The following is an 18484-nucleotide window of genomic DNA, read 5'->3' as shown; positions in this document are numbered from 1 at the left end:
TTCATAAAAGTCAACAGTTTAGACTACTCAATTGCTTTTAAGATTTTCATCAAATGCATCTCAGCAGTTGAAACTTGCCACTGATGCCTCCCAACTGAGTTAAAGTCAGAAAACACTGACAATGTTACCTTTCTTTTTCTGTGGATTTTAGGCAGTGAAAGATAGCAATTGAGCTTTGCCTCAATTTACTTCGCATCTGATCTTTAGAGATCTGACTGAAAATAAATGCACATTTCATTTCATTTCATTTCATTTCATTTCATTTCATGCTATTATTTAAGTTTTAAAATAATAATTAATAGCAAGTGAATTGTTGAAATCAGAATATACAAATGTCTGCTCTCTGTAATTAAAATTCTTTTAAATATAGATAGACGCTCCAAAGGTTCTTTCCGGTTTAATAGACATATCTGTTCTAAGATCAAGTTTATTTTAGAAGACATTTAGCACTTTGGGGAACATTCTAGGCTTTCAGAAAAAGGTGAACAATCTCCTCATCAGTGTGACAATAGTATGGTTCTTCCATAAAGTGTAGAAGAAGTTTTCCTTTAAACGGTATAGAATTGCAGCCCTGTTTTACTGCTTCAGTGTGAATTATTCTGGCAGAATCAGAAATTAACTCTATTACCAGATAAGTGAATTTACTACTCTGTCTGGGCTTCCTTCTCTGTTAGACAAGATTTTCAAAACAGAGGTTAGTGAGACAACTTTAAGAGAATTGTTTTCTTAACTTGAAAAGTTAAAAATATTATTATCGAATACTGATTCATATTTCTTATCCTCTTGACAGTGATGTGGTTGCTGTTTTAAGAATGTTGTGCTGTGTTAAAAACTGTATCCAAATACATTTATATGTATGCCTCTGTCTGTTTGAATGCATGTATACATATGACAGAAGAAACTTGTAGCTTTGTCTGAAATAGAAAGCTCTGCATTAATTTAAGTCCTTCTTTATTATTGTTTCAATACTTTCTGGTACTATGCTTTCAAACATATCAAATAGCTCAATAATTTGTGCAACAGTGTAATCTGCTGCTGCTGTGAGATGTTTAGACTTGCTAAGTAACTTGTACATCTGTGCTTTAGAATATCAATATAATAATATGTATTAATTAAAATAGCTGCAAGGTGGTCATGAAATGAAAATAAGATAGTTTTCATTTCTCTTTACAAAAGAGTAAAAATCTGACTCTTTATCAAAACCTTTGAATCACTTGGTTATAGAAGAGTACAGTATGATAAGAGATTTTCTCATGAGCTCTTGTTTTCTTACTCTCTTTCCATCAGAAAAAGAAGCCACCACAAAACTTTAAAATATTACTTAAAAAATCACAACTCCTTCTGGGTGAATCAGATTATATATAATATATAATGTTATCATTAACAATCAATCATGGGATTCAGCTTGGGTTCAGGTCATCTGTTTTGTCTTTTGGAGAGAACAAATTTTTTGTGTGACTCCATAATCCACAGCAAAAGTGATGCAATGATGCAGAGGGGGTCATTTCCATAGAGCTTTCTTCCACTTGTAGGAATGGCAGTGAGGGTTTCTTTTCAGGTGTGATTCTTCTTAACACATTTCTAAATAATTATTGTTCCAGGGGTACCTTGGTGAATTGATTTCCCTGTTGGATAAAATTTAGAGTATAACTACTGTTTTGTTATTGTTGGTTTCTTTGGCTGGTTGTGGGTTTGTGTTTTTTTTTTTTGCGGTGGGGGGGGTGGGTAATGTGTTCATGGAAAGAGTTCTCATTATTTATGCTTTGCTGTCTACTCTGGCATCCACTTTCCTACTGAACTGAACCACTCTCTTGCTGGCTCATTGCAATTCCTTTGTCAAGTGAAATCTGTAGCTCCTGCTTCATGTCTAACAATATTCCAGCCAGATCCTGGTTACTTTCATTGCTCAACCATTTCATCATAGGATTTTTACCAGGAAAAAACATAGTTCCTTGCAGTTATATAATTCAACCAGTCTGCCAGTTAAATAACAATATCTTTAATATTATAACCTTAATAATCTACCAACCAAAAGTCCAACCCTGCAAACATACTGAAATGAGTCTTTACTGCTTGTATATTTGGACCTGTAAAACTCATCAGAGTATTTGCATTAGTGTGGACAAAGCAAGATCCAGAGCTGGTCAAGTAGCCATTAAAAGATAGAAATCATAATGAAATCACTTGAAGTTTGAGTGAGAGAAAGAAAGATTTAGAAATAAATAAATAAACATAAGATTTCAATTAGGGTTTCAGCAGTCAGGAGTGAAAAGAACAATGTGCTAGGCTATACAAGGGATTTGCTCTCAGGGATTCATGCTGAACTTATATAACACTATTGTAATGAAAAGCTGTATATCAGAACATGAACTGACTTCCTGTCAGTCAAAGTATTTCCTTTAGCTATCATTGCAAATAAAAGAGGAATTTGGTGTTCATATATGTTGTATTAAAATTCTTATCAGAAGGTATCTATGCAAAGTCAAAACCAATATTGTTTTAGGATTTTTCTTCTTAGTTTTTTTTTTAATGGCTTTTTGTTTTGTTTTGGTTTGGTTTTTTTTGTGCTGGATTTTTTCCCTCTCCCAACCCCATCCTTTTAGTCACAGTATACACCCCACATAACACAGAATCACAGAGTCACAGAGTCACAGTGTGGATCAGGTTGGAAGGGATCTCAGGGGGTCATCGGGTTCAACCTCCCTGCTCAAGAAGGATCATCCTAGAGCACACTGCACAGGGTTGTGCCCAGATGGTTCTTGGATATCACCAGTAAGGGAGACTCCACAACCTCTCTAGACAATCTGTTCCAGTCACAATCTGTTCTGGTCACTTACACAATAAGGAAGTTCTTCCTCCTGTTCGGGTTGAACTTCCTGTACATCAGTTTCGGCCCATTGCCTCTTGCTCTAGTGGTTGGCACCACTGAGCAGAGCCTGGCTCCACCCTCTTGGCACCCTTCCTTCAGATATTGACAGGCATTGATGAAGCCACCTCTCAGTCTTTTCTTTTCAAGGCTGAAGAGGCAGAGCCTTTCCCTGCAAGAGAGATGCTCCAGACCCCTAATCATCTTTGTTGCCCTCAGCAGGACGTGCTTTGGGAGCTCCATGTCTCTCTTGTACTTGAGGAGCCCAGAACTGGATGCAACATTCCAGATGTGGCCTCGGTAAGGCTGAGTAAGGGGTGGGATCATTTCCCCCACCTCAGTTTGACTTGACCTGTGGCTTTATCAGTCTGGTAAAGAACCAGATACTCTAAAACAAAAAGGGTACATACCAGAATTTTTTCATAATTGCCTTATTTTAGCACTTGGTGGTATTTTCTTGAAAAACAGAAGTTCCAGTGGTCCCTCCTCTGAACCACTGGGTATGCAGATACTTCATAGATATGCTGCTTTCTGAAGTTATGTCCAAAACTGACTCAGGAATAAATGTACCACTGGAAAGTGTTAGAACAATAAACCAATTGTACTGTAAGTGGGGAAGGCAGCAAGGCATAATGAGATGCTTTGAATTCAGATAGAAACTGAGAAAAGTTTGGATTAAGCACATGAGAGGAAAAGAAAAACCCAAACCCAAACCCCTTCTTTATGCAATTTCACTGCAGCCCTCCTTGCTTTTGCAATTGTAAAAACCTTCTCTTTCTTAAGGTTATTACTTAGGACAAATGGATCTCTACCATTCCACACAATTGCCTCTGAACACACCTGGTCTTTTTGACTCCGTTTCTGAGAATCATGTCTCTGAGACAATTGCTCCATTTATCCTGAGTACTTCTTCCCTCCTCATTTCCTCAAAGCCTTGTCCCATGCTAACTCTGCCTCCACTCCAGCTATCTGCCTCTTTTATTTCTCTGCAGCACTGGCTACCCAAGAAAGGGAGAAAAGAAGACAATTATAACCTTTTTAGCCACAACTACAGAAGAAGCTCCACCTACATAAAAAGATCCTCTCTGGTATTTCAAATATGATGGCATATAAATTCTCTGTGCTTCTTCAAAACAGAAAATAAAATGTCTAACATTCAGAATTCAGAATACTGTTTTGCTATCCCATGGATTTGAAACAATGTGTGGAGTCAGGCATTAATTATAAATTGAGATATCATTACAATAAATTATGTGTACAGGGCTTAGATTTACAGACTTGCATTAGAAAAACCCAGGTAAAACTTGTGTATTTAACACATAGTATTTTATACCTTTAAATGTAAATGTATACCCCATCTATGGAGATGCTATTTTTCTTGGAAATCTATATTTTCCAGCTACCACAACGTTGTTGCTATTCTAGACAGTGAGAATAAACAATGCATTTGGAGATCCTCAGTGTTCTTGTCCTTGAGAGCCAAACATTTTGCGTGTTCTACTCAAATGCATCCTTCTAAGCCTGACAAGGTCATGCACATTGTACAGAGATCCAAAACAAGGAATGCAAGATTAACAGTAGACAGTTTTAAATGATAGAGTAATTTCTTTACCCTGAATACCATTGTCACTTGCAATTAATTTTAACTCTGAGCTCAGAAGAGTGTGTACCAGATACTTTGAAAATGAAAAGCTGAATCCAGCAGCAAGCAGGAGCTGCTATTTCTACTTTTATATTCTATAGTAAATTATATTATGTTATATTGGTTTATGAGTTTTCCAAATACTGTATGTCACAGAAGTTAGATTATAGTGCTAGAGGGATCCCTCCAGTAGATGCACTTTAACATTACTGTTCCTTATTACTTTACTTTCACCATCATAAAAACTTTGTGTTTGTATCTGTTAAAAACTGTAGAAAAGTTACTTTGTGTGATTCTTCAGCATTCATTTCTTTAATACCATCTTTCTCTGAGTCCTTTGATTGGAAATAATTTTCCTTACTATCTACCGCTAAAGTAAGGACTATAATTTTTCCTAAATTCCTCCTTTTAAACATCTCTACCTTCCTCAACAATTATTCTCATTGAAGAGTCCTCTCAATTGTCACCTTCTTGAAGGCCAAAAACTAATAAACCAGCCATTTGTATGTTTTTAGGTGAACTGAAATCCTTAGGTGCATCTTGCTCTTCTGTATTCACTGACATTCTTCAGAGTATTCTCCATCTATTGCATTAAGGGCAGATGGACACATTTTTCTCTTTTGCCACCTGGTAAGCAAAGGTTAGAGTTCAACTTGTCCCAAATCAGCTTATTCTTCTACAGGGTAGTCAAAGCCCACTTACAAACACTCTAACGCAGTTTTACATTTTTGCCTCCCACCAGCATTCAAACCTGGGTAAATGTCTTTCTCTGTCAAAGCAGCAGTGGGAGGTGAAAATGAAAGTCCTTTTTTTCTTTCCCTGAGAAATTGGACTGTAAAAAGCTGTCAGTTTAAAAATGACATAGTGGCACAGCATTTCTATAAGGTGGCTCCTTTCATTTTTGACTCCTGCTGTCTCTCTGACAGTTGAAGTTGCAGCAGGAGGTAAAAACTAAAATGAGCACTGCTGGCATTTGCCCTCGAGCACAAAATTAATAATGGAAGAAACAGGGCGACATCCAAAACCGCCTCATATCAGATGTCAGCCAATGAGGTTTCAACACTTCCATAATACGGTGACCAGAATGATGCCCATTATTCCAAATATGATCTTATTCTCTATTCCTTTCCTAGTGCTGGATCTATTTTCTCCATTTTAGATTTGATTCCCTGCTTTGTGGGTTACAGAATAATTTAAATTCTATTAAGCTGTATGCTATGACTTTATAAGTTTTCCCCCTCTGCAGTGTAATTCTGGTCAAAATTTTATGGGTGTTATCTTTTCTTGAGCTTTATACCCCTCAACCTTTCTACATGAATATTTCACTTCTAAATCACTGTTTAAATTATCCTACTATGTCCTATCCTTAAATATGAACAAAACTCACAACATATTAAAATGATAGCTTTTAGTCTAAGCAGCCACAGGATAAAAGAGCTGAAGTGGTTTTTGTTCTTGTAAACTCAAGAGCTGAGTGTTTTCTGCCAAAATGAAGAAAAAAACAGTCACTATTAGGTGGCTGAGAGATGGGGGGCCCAAAATTCTTCAAGTTGGGCAGGAGTCTTTTTTCTTTCTTGAAAGACTCAGTAGTAGGTCCAGGTCTTACCAAAATTAACATAGGTAGGCACAAAAAGTCTGTTAGAAAAGGAGTACAAGTGTGGTTCTTTCTTTCTGACATATGTCAACCATTTTCTGATTTTAGCACCATTTTGGTGGTATTTAGTATCTTGCTTTTGACTATTCAGGACAGGTAAAATTTCAGGGTTCACATACTGGGCTATTGCAGTCTTAGCACCACACCATCTCATTCGATTCTTCTGTCAAGCTTACCTTTGAGGGTAACCAGTATATCAGCGTGCCAAACTTCTCTTAACCTGAATTTTTACACTCTATTATATGAATTTGCTGCTACCTTCTCACTTCCACCTTTGCTATTGCTTTTATTGGCATACACTTTTGTTTTGCAGAGATGGAGGAAAACTCTCAGCAAACCAGTTAGGTGGATAATTCTCAAGTGCTGACAAATACACAAAATAAGCACATTGTAAAAGAAAGCATTTTATTTCTTCATGTGCTATTGCTTTCAGGCTTTACACCAGTCATCTAGCCCACAGCTTAAGACATCTTTTATATTTCTTTGGAGAATAAGAGTGACTCAAATGCTTCAGCTGAACCCATTGATCTCATTGATTTCAACACGTGTTAATGACAAAGAAAAGTTGGACTGGATAAACACTTGTAGGTTGTTGCAATTACATTTAGTAGTGTCTTCTTCAATTTCTAGAAAATCTTTTATTGTGTGTTTTAACCCCTTGTGCAATTTAACTTTCATTCTTCTGTTTTTTTCCTTAAGTCTCATTTGCTGACTTTATTCTATAATCCTCCTTTAACAAACTTAATTCTATAATCCTTCCTTAGGATTTTTTTTTTTTTTTTGATTCTCAGTACTTCTTGTGCTTGTTTGTTCATCAGTTTAGTTTTCTCTAAAAGTTCATTCATTTTGAGAAGAGCCACACAGTGTTTGGGTGTACATTTATTTTGCATTCTCAGTTCTCCCCTCTGTAGCTCCCTACTCTATGGCTCTATCCCATCCTCGTCCTTGTGTTTTCCATGTATCTCCAAGATCTATTCTGATTAATTATAGTCTATGTCCACCTATATATGTCCACAATCCTACTTTCAAATACAAATTGTTTATGATTGCTATGGTGGAGCTCCTCCTCTACCTTTGTATTATGTCCCTAAGTATTGTCTCTGCTTTTCAAAATATAAGAATGCATTTCTCCCTTCCCAATTTCTTCGTTCCTGTTTTGTGTGTGTTGTATTACTATTTTTATATTTTATCTCAGTTAGTTTTCCCAGATTTTGCCTTCTGTTTGATGTTGTCCACTTCAGGAACTGGGTAGCTACTTGACATCTTAATTGCCAGAAGGGATTTTTCTTTTTAACAAATCATGTTTTTTAAATGTTGTACATGTTTTAAAAACATGAATTTTATATTGCCCTATCTTGTTACTTGTCTATTGTCTTCCTTTTTCAAAACTGAATTTCTGGCCATGATTTTGCATACAGATATAATCTTTTTCTCTCTTGTAGCATTGTTCACTTGAATTACTCATTTAAGATCTCAATTTGCATCCATCAGTGGGAAAAAAGTAGGACTACCATCTTAGATCAAATTACTGTAGCTTTGTTTATATAATTTCCTTCATCTTGATGTTGAACTTGGGCAAAGACAATCTGATTTGATTCTCTATCATTATGTAAAATTGCTCTTTGCTTTATTTGCTTTTGTTTAAACTGGTAATTAACCACACAGTATGTCTGTCTTTTGTCAAAATTTGAATTAATCCACTACCTAAGTATTCCCTTTCAATATGTATATCCATAGTAGCAATTTTTGAGAACTATGCAATTCTTTTGCACATATCTTAAAGTTTTCATCCTCTGGACTTATTCCAATGTAGCAGTTTGCTTCTGTAGAAGTAGGAGGTGTTTCCAAAGTTTCTGCTGTCAGCTTTCATAGTTTTTCTAGTTTGTAGAAATATTTTATCAGTATGTAAAGGAAATAATTTCCCTGAATTCACTGTAAAAGAAACAGGCTGATTAGAAAAGATTTTTCCTTTTCCTTTTTTCCTCACCTCACTTCTTTTTTCTTTATTAGTACACCATTCATGTCTGCAGGTGTCTATTGTCTTCTTTACTATTTTTAATAATTTTAGTATTATTTTTTGTCACATGATAACGCATGTGGAATGCAGTGAGGGAAATTATCCCGTGAAAGCTCTGATGGATGAAAACACAGCTGAGTCTTTTTAGATCATGTATTTTCAGGGGTCTGCTGATAATAAATCTGCTTATTTCCTTGTTCTGCAGGGTTGGCTTCTGGCACTTTTTTTTCTTTCTTTTTTATTGTATGACATTGGGAAGGAAAATAATTTGATACAAAGGGAGCAGGGAGTTTATCTCCTGTCTGTGGTTCAAAGTCTGTGTTTTTTTGAACACCACCTGTGCCCTTTCCCAGCTGGTATTTTGCTGGTAGACACAACAGTTCCTTGTGGATGAGAGACTTGAGGGGATGATGTTCCTCCCTTCTCACTGTGGTGCTCTAAAGGGCAGAGAATGCTGCTGTCCATTGGGAACCTGCCCATCTCCTCAAACTCAGAGCTCCTCGACCTGTATGATCTTGTTTGGATGGATGGGCTGCTGGTGCCTTGTTCTCAAGAGCAAATAGAGAGGACCTCAGTGAAAGATGAGACAAACTCCCACAACAATAAAGAGAGATGTTTAGTTCATAGGTCTTGCAAGTGCAGAACATCTGTGGAGGAAATTGACTCTCTTCCTCTTGGAAATATCTGTTTCCCTGACAACTCTGCAGAGATACAATGAAACCAGCTGGCTGATTATTCCTCTGGAAAAGCAGCTCAAGTTCAATGAGATATGCTTCAGAATCTGACAACCCAATACCCAGTTTACAGGATAGGAAACAGAATTGGTGCTCATCAGCAGTTAAATATACTGATTTAATGTAATTGGATTTTAATGCTCACCCCACATTACTTTTCCCTATTGTACCTTCTTTGCTTGCCAGTAAGTCATGTGCACACTTTAAAAATCCCTAAAGGACAGTTATGCCAGATCCCTCAACCCTCCTGAAGCACAAACAGCAGGGCACCAACTCCATTTATATAGCACACGATCGATTAGCTGAGCTTTTCCCTAAGTGATTAATAACATTGAAGTCTGAAATGCCTGTCCAACAAGACTTTAAAAAGAATGTCTCCCCTGAATATCTGGAAAACTGAAGTACCTAGAAAAATTTCTGAAGGCATTTCTGAAAAACCCTGCCCAATTCTCATGTTAGGTATACAAAATACACTGTGAATCCCCACTTTGCTTTTAATGAGGAACTGTAACATAGAATAAACATCTGCTAGCTGAGAAGATGACTGATAGCAGCAGTTTCTCTGAAGCAATTGTATTTACAATAAAGGTTAAATGACTTGTACGTTCTAAATTTTTGTATAAATGTATCTATGAATAGATTTTAAGTTATTATTGCATTCTAAAAAAATTAGCATATTAGATTTCTGTGGGGAGAAAAATGGACTATGGTGCATCATAAAAACTGATGCCCTGGCAGTTCTCCCTTACCTGAGTTGGCTGCCATGCTTCTTGAACTGTCCTGCTGAGTAATGAGCCTGGGTATGTTCAAAGTTGTCTTACTCATAATTCGGAATATACCCAAATGCTGGTATTAAATGTTTCTATTGCCACTCTTTCAAAGTTATCATCACAAACCCCACAATACATTGGTAATATTCCATTACCAATCCCCTGGTTTCAGATCATTATTATTCTTGGTTGATAATATGTTTTTCAGGGGTATACTGATATTAACACCAATTGAGCATAATTACTATGTGATAAACTTTCATAGGTATGTGTGCTTTAATGGGGTACTGTATAGAACTAATTGTATTTTCAATTACAAACTTTCTAACATATGTCATAGGACAGTGCAAAAATTTTCTGTAGTGGAAAATTGTGGGATGATAACACCTAAAATAAGTGTGTGGGTTTTTTACACAGTAGGTTGTTTTTTTACTTAGGAAAGGATGAAAGGGTAATTAGTAGTTTTTTAAAAAAGGACAAAGATATTTCTGGACTTTAAAAAAGTTGTACTATATTTGCACTTACTGAATAAGTCACTTTGCAGATTCAGAGCATCGATGTATTCACACTGAAAGAAGTGGACCTTAAGAAGTGGCTGTTACACTTCACCTTAAGCGAGAAGCATTTTCTTGTTGGTAATTATAATACATGTATTCAGAAGGCAACTCTTGTACTTCCTAGTGCTTCTAAAAGAATATTTCCAAATAAACTTCACATTGAACTGAACAGCTGTAGTATCCCATTCTTGACGACTTTGTAAGCACACTTATTTTTTCCTCTCTTGAAAGGCACTTTTTTTCACCTTTGTTGCAAATGGAAGACAAAGTCTCATTTCTTTGTAGGTTATATGATTTCGTCTCATAGACTTTCTCTTCTTTCTTTCCACTCTTTTATTTTGAAGTTTGGGAGCTTTTGTTTTATGTTTGTTTTGTTTGTTTGTTTTTCTTTCAGACTCTACAATACTGAAGCCCATGGGGGTAATTTAAGCACTCTGCCTTTAGTTTCAATTTTAACACCTTGTCACAAAACCCTGCAGATTTCTTAGGCAAGATGGAGCTCACAGGAAGTACTTACCTGGTGAAGTCACAAGTGTTAGTTGTGACAAAACTCTGTCAGGCCATCTTTCATCTTGGTGCCTGAAGGCAGTGTAGCCTGGTGGTCTGGCTCTCCCTGAGCCCAACGGACTGCTCACCTCTACCTGTGAGACTGAAGTATGCTTCAGAAAAGGGATGGCCACCGAAAGGAAAGTCACTACTTAACGAGCTATATTTGACGGATTCTCTAATTTGTGTTAAAGCAATATCATTTCAGCTGCTGGTTATTGTTACTGAGAGGAGAGAAGTGACAAAGTAAAAAAGCAAAAGTGTGCCACAAGAAGAGTGCGATGAGGTGCTCCACAGTGAGGGCTAACTGTGTCTCCATCCCCTTTTCTCCTGAAATTGCTGAATCTAGAGTAAGGCCCCGGACTTGGGAGGGATTCATATCTTGTGATTTCTCATCCCCTGCCAGCAGCTGGAGAGAGCTGCAGCTATCTGAAAGCTTCACGTATCAGGACTCAGCTTCTGAGGTGCATACTTTGAGATCCTGATATCTAGGGTTTAAACTCTGAATAAGCCTTTGAAGACACTCTGCTGTCAAAACCCCACAGTGCAGAACAAAATCTACAGCAGAGAGGCTGTATTCACCCAGCCAAGCCATGGCAATAGCAGCTGTGGTGGAGCAAGCCACTTTGCACACAGCAGCTGCATTTGAGGTGGTGAGAGCTAGGATGAAATGAGACACAAAAGCGACCATGCTTTGGTTCTAGCTGATGCCTGAAGAAATTGGAACCTTCAGATCTGGTACTGAGCAAGCTGGACAATAAATGACTGTCCAGAGCAGTCCTTCATCCGTTCTGCTCAGGCGTTGTAACTTCATTTTGTGACTTCAAGAGGTCTTTTTCCCTTCCCACATAAAACAAATGTGGTATAGACATCACAATTCTGCAGAGCTTTGGTGTCTGGATAGATTGAAGTTGCTATGCCAGTCTGTCATGGGCTACATAAAACAAAAGGTAAGTCACAATATGCAATTCAGCTGGTGGTAGGTGGATTCTCTGCAGATTCTCTGAGACAATATTGGAAAAGACTCTACCTGTTAATATTCCTAATAGTAGAACTGAAAGAAGTTATTTCAAGAACAATGCCCCAGTAATTACTTCTTTGTTGATATTGTTAAATGTAGTATATACCTTACATCAATGAGTTCTGTCATGATGTAGGAGTTGGTGAAATTCTATGGTTGTACAAGTAAAGGAGGCTAAGGTGACTAGATGATAATTATTGTCCATTCTAACATTATACTTCATGCACTTAGGAAACTTCTTTTCCAGTCTGAGAGATACAAGTCTGTATTTTTAAAAAGAAACTACAAGGCTGTGTATGCGGTTCTGAAAGCATCTTGTAATTTTTAATTTTCTCCCTGTTAGACAAACTGATTGTAATTCCATAAAAATTTCTTCTTTGTTACTATTAATGCTAAGAGTCTGATTTGGTATATTAGATACATTGGTCTATTATGTTTTATATACAGCTGTATGCTTGTCCAATCCCTAGTGTAACAGATGAAGCTAGACTCAGAGAAAAGAATGAAAGTAAAGAAAGTGAAGAAAAAAATCATGTCCTTTCTTTTGTTATTCCTGGTAACTGATGGGTATTTTGGAGATTCAGAAGCCTAAAATAGACCTTTTTTACAGATTGTGTTGCCCAATTTTTTTGCTTGATACCCCAGAACCTTGGTTCAGTAACCTTTCTTCCACTTATTTGTTGCTCTTTGCATCAGCCCCATTATATGACTGCCAGCTGGTTAAAGTTGGGGTACACTCTGGTCCAAGTGAACTGTGAAGTGTTCAAATAGGTCTTATGAATAGGCCCAAACAAAGGAAGAAAAGTAAGAGCTTGCTTAAGAGAATGAGGGTAGTGAGACTGCTTCCCCTTTGGGGGTTAATAACTAGCAGTTTATAAATTCACTCGCATCAGCCAAGTACAGCACAAAATACACTGCACAGAGGAGCAGCTATTATGTACAGTAGCCACTTCACTGATTGCAATCAATGTCACAAATTAGAGTGATTTCCTGGCTTGAGATATGTCAGAGCTAAACTTTGTATCATGAGTCATGCTGTCTGGACATCCATCTTTGAGGCACTGTCTCACCCTCAGGAATTTTAAATTTTTGTCTTTTGTGTTACTGCCACTGGATCTGTGCTAACTTTTAGTAAATAAGCATGAAATGCTCATAGGTGCATTCAAATGGCATTCAATATTAAAAAGATGCTCCCATCAGGGCTTCTGTAACTTATATTGAAAGATATCAGGTTTTCTTCAGCATCATAATTTCTGTTTCGAAATGGCAGATTTTTGTCAATATTATCTAGGAGTTTGATCTGAAATTTTAATACTTCCTTTTGCTTTTCTCTTGTTGCCTTATTCCTTTTCCAAATACCTGATGATGGCTTTTTCATTCAAGTCAAATGTCATCCTAATATTCATGCTGTACTCTGAACACCTGTTCTGCTGCATCCATGTGATTAAATCCAGTTGCAAAAATAATGTTTTGCACACTGTTTCACATGAAGTTTTTATATTTTGCCAGGTGGGACTTCAGCATACACAAGGACAAACACATTTCTCTCTGCAACAAAGAAGTACGGCGTAATTAGAAACAGCCAATATAGGGAGATTAGTGGGGAGCTGTTTTTTTGTACCTTGCAGCAATGCACTGTTTCAGTGGATTAGGAGCATCTACAGCCATAGCATTAATTAAGAGTACCTGGTACACAGTGATTTCATGCTTCAGCCAACCTGATACTCAGCATTTTGTGGAAGAGACACATGACATTGCGTACTGGGGAACAATTTAAGGAATGGTAACTAAACCTTTGCATCAACAGGAAGCAAAAGGAAATTAATCACAAGTATTGCTATGAATGAAAGGGTCAGCACTTCAAGGGTGGATTAACTGTTACTGGAGTAAGTGAAGATTGGAGAGATAGGTAAATTATATAATTAATTTCCTAATAATTTATGAATTTTTAGGTGTGGGTTTGTCAGTGCTCCAATTAAGTTGAATGCTTGATTGCCTTAGCTTTTCTCCCAGAGTCACTACTTCCACTTTTTAGGATGTTTAGAGTAGTGCGTAAGGAAGTTTCCTTGACATGTTCTATCATCCTTCTTTGTTAAATTAGCTTGCCAAGAACTGTAGTCAAATACAGTAAGAATATACAATCAATGCGGCTCCTATGAGGGGGAGTTACCTGGTCATCAACAATATTTCTAGCTTGAGTGCTGTGTTAGGCAATCAGAGACCACACAGGGAAAAATATTTCACAACGTGAGCAGTAGCCAGTAGGAAAAAGTGTGCCCCAATTCAAAGGCAAATCAGTTTTATACAAAAAGAGGGGAAAGTGTGGTGAAAAGGAAAAACATTTCTAATTTACTTTCTGATGACAGATGAAAGCAATGTTATATGATATAAGACCATGGAGCTAGCAGGACTTTATACCCCCAGTGGAGCTCATAGACAGCTCTGTGCTTTAAAATATGCAGCCTGGGTCTGCCCATCTTATTTTTGACTGCAGTAGGATGGCTTTGATTTCTTTTGTATTGCCATTTTAGTTTGCTTTTCTTTTTGTTTCAGTCACTTGTATTTAAATTATTGCTGAAAGAGTCTAGGTAAATATAACATGTAAATATAATGAATGATCCTGCAATGAGTTAGTGAATATCTTTATGTCTTTCATATCTCTATCAAGAAAATTCCACACTGAGGTCATGACTGAAATGTTCACAAACACAGAATCTGTTGTGCTCATAGGTTTTTAAATGCCTGCTTGTGTGTTTGGTTTAGACACACAATGGGATTTATTTAAAGGGACACAATCAACTTGAAAATAACAGTGTTGCCTAAAAAATTCTTTCTGAATGTGATTATAAGGAACAACTAAGGCTATTATAAATGAAAAAAGGTAATTAAATAAGTCTCTACATTTTTGATTGGTTTTTCCTTTTGTGCCTGACAATTCTGTATAATAATTCTAATACCTACCTTTTATGCAGCTCTTTTCATCAATAGGCCACAGCAGTTTTACTAAAATATGGTCCATTTTGCTCTATGTATAGATAGTTTCACTGTTTCTTCCAACCTCAATTTCTTCCTGTCTGAAAGTCCCTTATAAACATCAGCTCAGAATCAATAAGAGATCCAAAGTATGTGAAATGACAGATCTACTATTTCAAAAAAGATCACTATCAGCTGAGTTTAATTAGCCCCATTATAAAGAAAAGGTTGAATATATCTCTTTCAGATTGTAAAATTGGAACAAGAAGTTGATCATTAATGTCTTAATAATTTAAAATCTGTCTCAGATTTTGGATGTTCTAAAGTTATTTTCTGAATTCCATTTAACTCATTTAGCCTTGTAATAGGCATTCAAGAAGAGAACGCCACAAAATATTACCAAAATTATCATATGCTATTAGAAATGAGTGGTCTGGGCATCCTTTATGCTCATAAAGATGATGCCTAGAGGCAAAGTCTTTTCTTTCCTTATTTCATGAAAATCAATCTTTTCTCTCTTATCATCATATTTCCTAATTTAGAATCCTGAGTTCTTGATTGTTGGCTGTTATTGAGTTCATAACCTTGTATTTCTAACTGCAGTGAGAAAGTGTCTTGACTCTTGAATGTGAAGTTTGTGAAGAATGTTGCCTTTGTGGAAGAATGTACATTAGGTGCCTCTGAGATGCTCAAGGGGTGAAATAAATATGTGGAGCTATGTTTGGTACCTTTTGCTTTTCAAAAGACCTTAGATCTCATAACTATACCCTCTTAAAAGCTTTTGCCATACACTCAGCAGCATGTTCTGCTTTTTTGTTAGATTCATCTTTTGGCCTACTTTTGAAACTATATTTTAACTGGAACTCAAACTCTTTTCCCTTTCCTTCTATTTGCTGAGGCTAGCAATCCCATGCTGAGTAAATAATCTATAGTCCATGGTCTACTATCCTATCAGCCTTGTTATCCTGGCTCCAAACCCCAAAATGTTGGATATCTAGCTGGTAAGTATTCCCAGGAAGGCTTCCTAATGAACTTCCCCACTGGTTACTATCATCATTGCTTATACACGGATAGAACTACCTTGTAATACACTGACTATATTTGGAAAAATTAATTGGGAGTTCTTATGGTGTTTTTGTTAGGAAAAGTGACATTTTTGAAGTTAAGAAAAATATCCCAATTCATGTCTTTCATTAGGTATAACAAAACATTGCTAGAGAAAATATATTCCTGGATCTAATGGTACTTCATTCTCTTGCAATAAAACCAGCTTGGGATCCAAATCAATCAGCAGATGAGATTATTGTAGTAATTTGGCTGCCCTGCCATTTAAAAAGTGTTTCTGACTGCATTTATAAAACAATTAATAGATACTTAAATGTAGTGCAAACATATGATTACTTATTAAATTATAGAATGTAATACAAAAAGGTTTATGCATGCATTAAAAATCAAGATGATGGAAATGAATCTACAATTGATTAAATTTTATTTCATGTCAGCTGGGAAACCTACATATAAATTTTACACCTGAGTAATCTTATTGTAAAACATTGTAAACTCTTGAAAAAAGAGCCTTTATCTGCTCTAGTTAGAAGAGTTTTTGATTTGGCCACTAAGGGTTTAACAAAATCTCTTTTTTCTAGTATAAGCATGGGCAGTGCAATTCAACTGTCTTGTCTCTGGATAAATGCAAAATCAACAAGACCCTTAATATGAAGGAGAACATGTAGAAAACCAAATTGTTTTGCATTGCTGACTGCTCATGCATGCAAGTGCAGACGATGTCTTTCCATCTGTCTATCTTTGAAACTGATCCTTCCAAAATGAGTGCACACTTATGTCCAGGCCAGTCATAAGGCAGGAGATTAGGTGTGACTTTAATGATGCACAGGATTCAAGTATGGTTTCTGGCTTTTATGAAAAGTTCTTATTATTTTACTCCTCTGAAAATAAATATTTCAGCAGCTTCTGTTGTCATTTATCAGGTTGCCCTTTCATGGGAGCCAGAAGGATAAAAAAAACACTGGAAAAGGTATTTTATGCTCAAATTGTCTAACTAATTGCACTGCCAGCTATGCAACTATGGCAAGTAATAGATTGATTTTACCTGAGACTTGTGAATTCCATGTTTAAGACTGGAGACTGTGATAGATGAAAAACCTAAGGAAAGGCAAATGTATAATTTGCTGAAACGAATCTCCCAAAGGGCTACCCTGGTACACTGGTAGGAGTTTCCTGAGTGCCAGCACTAAGGTTGAAGTGGCACACTGAGGTGTCATCTAGCATGCTCCGCTTGCAATGTGGATGCAACATCCTAAGGCAATGAACTTTTTGTATGCTTCGGACCATGAAATGCTTCAAATCTACTGGTGACAAAAATGCAATGTGCATCTGTGGTTGTAGAATAACCACATCTCTGCAAATTAGATGGCTGCCCTTCTCTCTTTGCACATCCTTGTTCCATAATTTGAGAATTCCTTGTCTCATGGGGGAGGACTCTTTCAGACATGTATCCTTTATGGAAAAACAAGAAAGGAAACAGAACCAATCCACTATTAAAGCTGGAGGGACCTTTGTTGTTCAAGACTCATATGATAAGAACTCATTAATCCTCATATACAGGAAAGCTGATCAGGATATGACCATAACCTTGACCTTACCTGGGAGAAGTGCAGTGCAGAGGACAATGCATGAGGCTCAGCAATCAGCTCAGTCAGAGTAGACCTACAAAATAAATGTTATAATCAATAGGGAAACATGTCCTTGTGAAATTATTTTTTTGTAATGCTGTACTGCAATTATTTTGGCAGAATGTTCAGAGAAATCCTTTCAAAGAAGTAATTTGCTGAATATGATGAGATTTTTTAAGAAAGCTCTTCAGATTTTTTTTAATGTTCCTGAAAAGACACACTGAAGCAAATGAATAATTGGCAGAACATGGAATATGTAACATGCTGTGTGAAAACTGTATTCTTTCAGATCATCAGTTGTCAGAAATTAATTCCTGTGCTAGGGGCCTTAATATTGAGAATGTAATGACTTAAATCTAACTTGGGTTCTCTGTGCTGGTAGCTGAGGACAACTGGCACATTTTAAGTTATTCAATTGCTCAGATGAGCTTTCATTTGTTCTGATTTAAGTGTTCTTAAGTAGCTGTTGTGTACTGAGGTTGTAAATATGATTTGAGGTTCTGTGTGTTTTCAAGGCTAGTCTCCAAGGTTATCACCTTTTAGACCCTGGTCTTTAAGAATTCAAAGAATTCAGAATAACTTAAAGAAATTTGCTAACCTCTTCTGGAAAAACAACATATGAGATAAGTAAAAATAGCCACACACCATTAAAATAATTGCCAAATTGTAATCATGTATAGTGAAATGTTTTCAGACAGTTTGTTTGTAATAGAAATTATGTCTGATCACAACCTTCTAAGAGCTACTGCAAAACCTATTCTTTTAAACTGACAAAACTGATTTTGAAACAAAGTTTTCTTATAAAAGAGCTGGTATTGCAGATGAGAACAAAACTCACAGTATGAAGGCTCTATTGCCTTGCAGCTGCTGAACACAAAAGGCAGATGAAATTCTACAGGTCAGGCTAGACTGAATTCATGGTCTTTTCACATGGGATTTTGTTACTTCACTAGGTTAGGGGCACCAGAAAATCTGCTTTTCTCTTTCTCAGAGTCTTCATTCATTTTTGCC

The 18484-nt window shown here is 36.6% G+C and overlaps 1 long non-coding RNA gene across 1 annotated transcript; it reads right to left on the bottom strand.

Annotated features, from left to right (window-relative positions):
* Positions 1 to 8410: 8410 nt before the first annotated feature.
* Positions 8411 to 18240, bottom strand: LOC137473350 (uncharacterized). The gene is made up of 3 exons (XR_010998706.1): positions 18119 to 18240; positions 17444 to 17507; positions 8411 to 8880 (listed from the first exon to the last, which is right to left on the bottom strand). It is a non-coding gene; the product is annotated as an uncharacterized lncRNA (long non-coding RNA).
* Between the last annotated feature and the right edge of the window lie 244 nt (positions 18241 to 18484).

This window comes from Anomalospiza imberbis, chromosome 4 (assembly GCF_031753505.1).
Source record: "Anomalospiza imberbis isolate Cuckoo-Finch-1a 21T00152 chromosome 4, ASM3175350v1, whole genome shotgun sequence".
NCBI lineage: Eukaryota > Metazoa > Chordata > Aves > Passeriformes > Viduidae > Anomalospiza > Anomalospiza imberbis.
The sequence above is the reverse complement of the archived record's forward strand: the minus strand, read 5'-3'. Positions and strand labels throughout refer to the sequence as shown.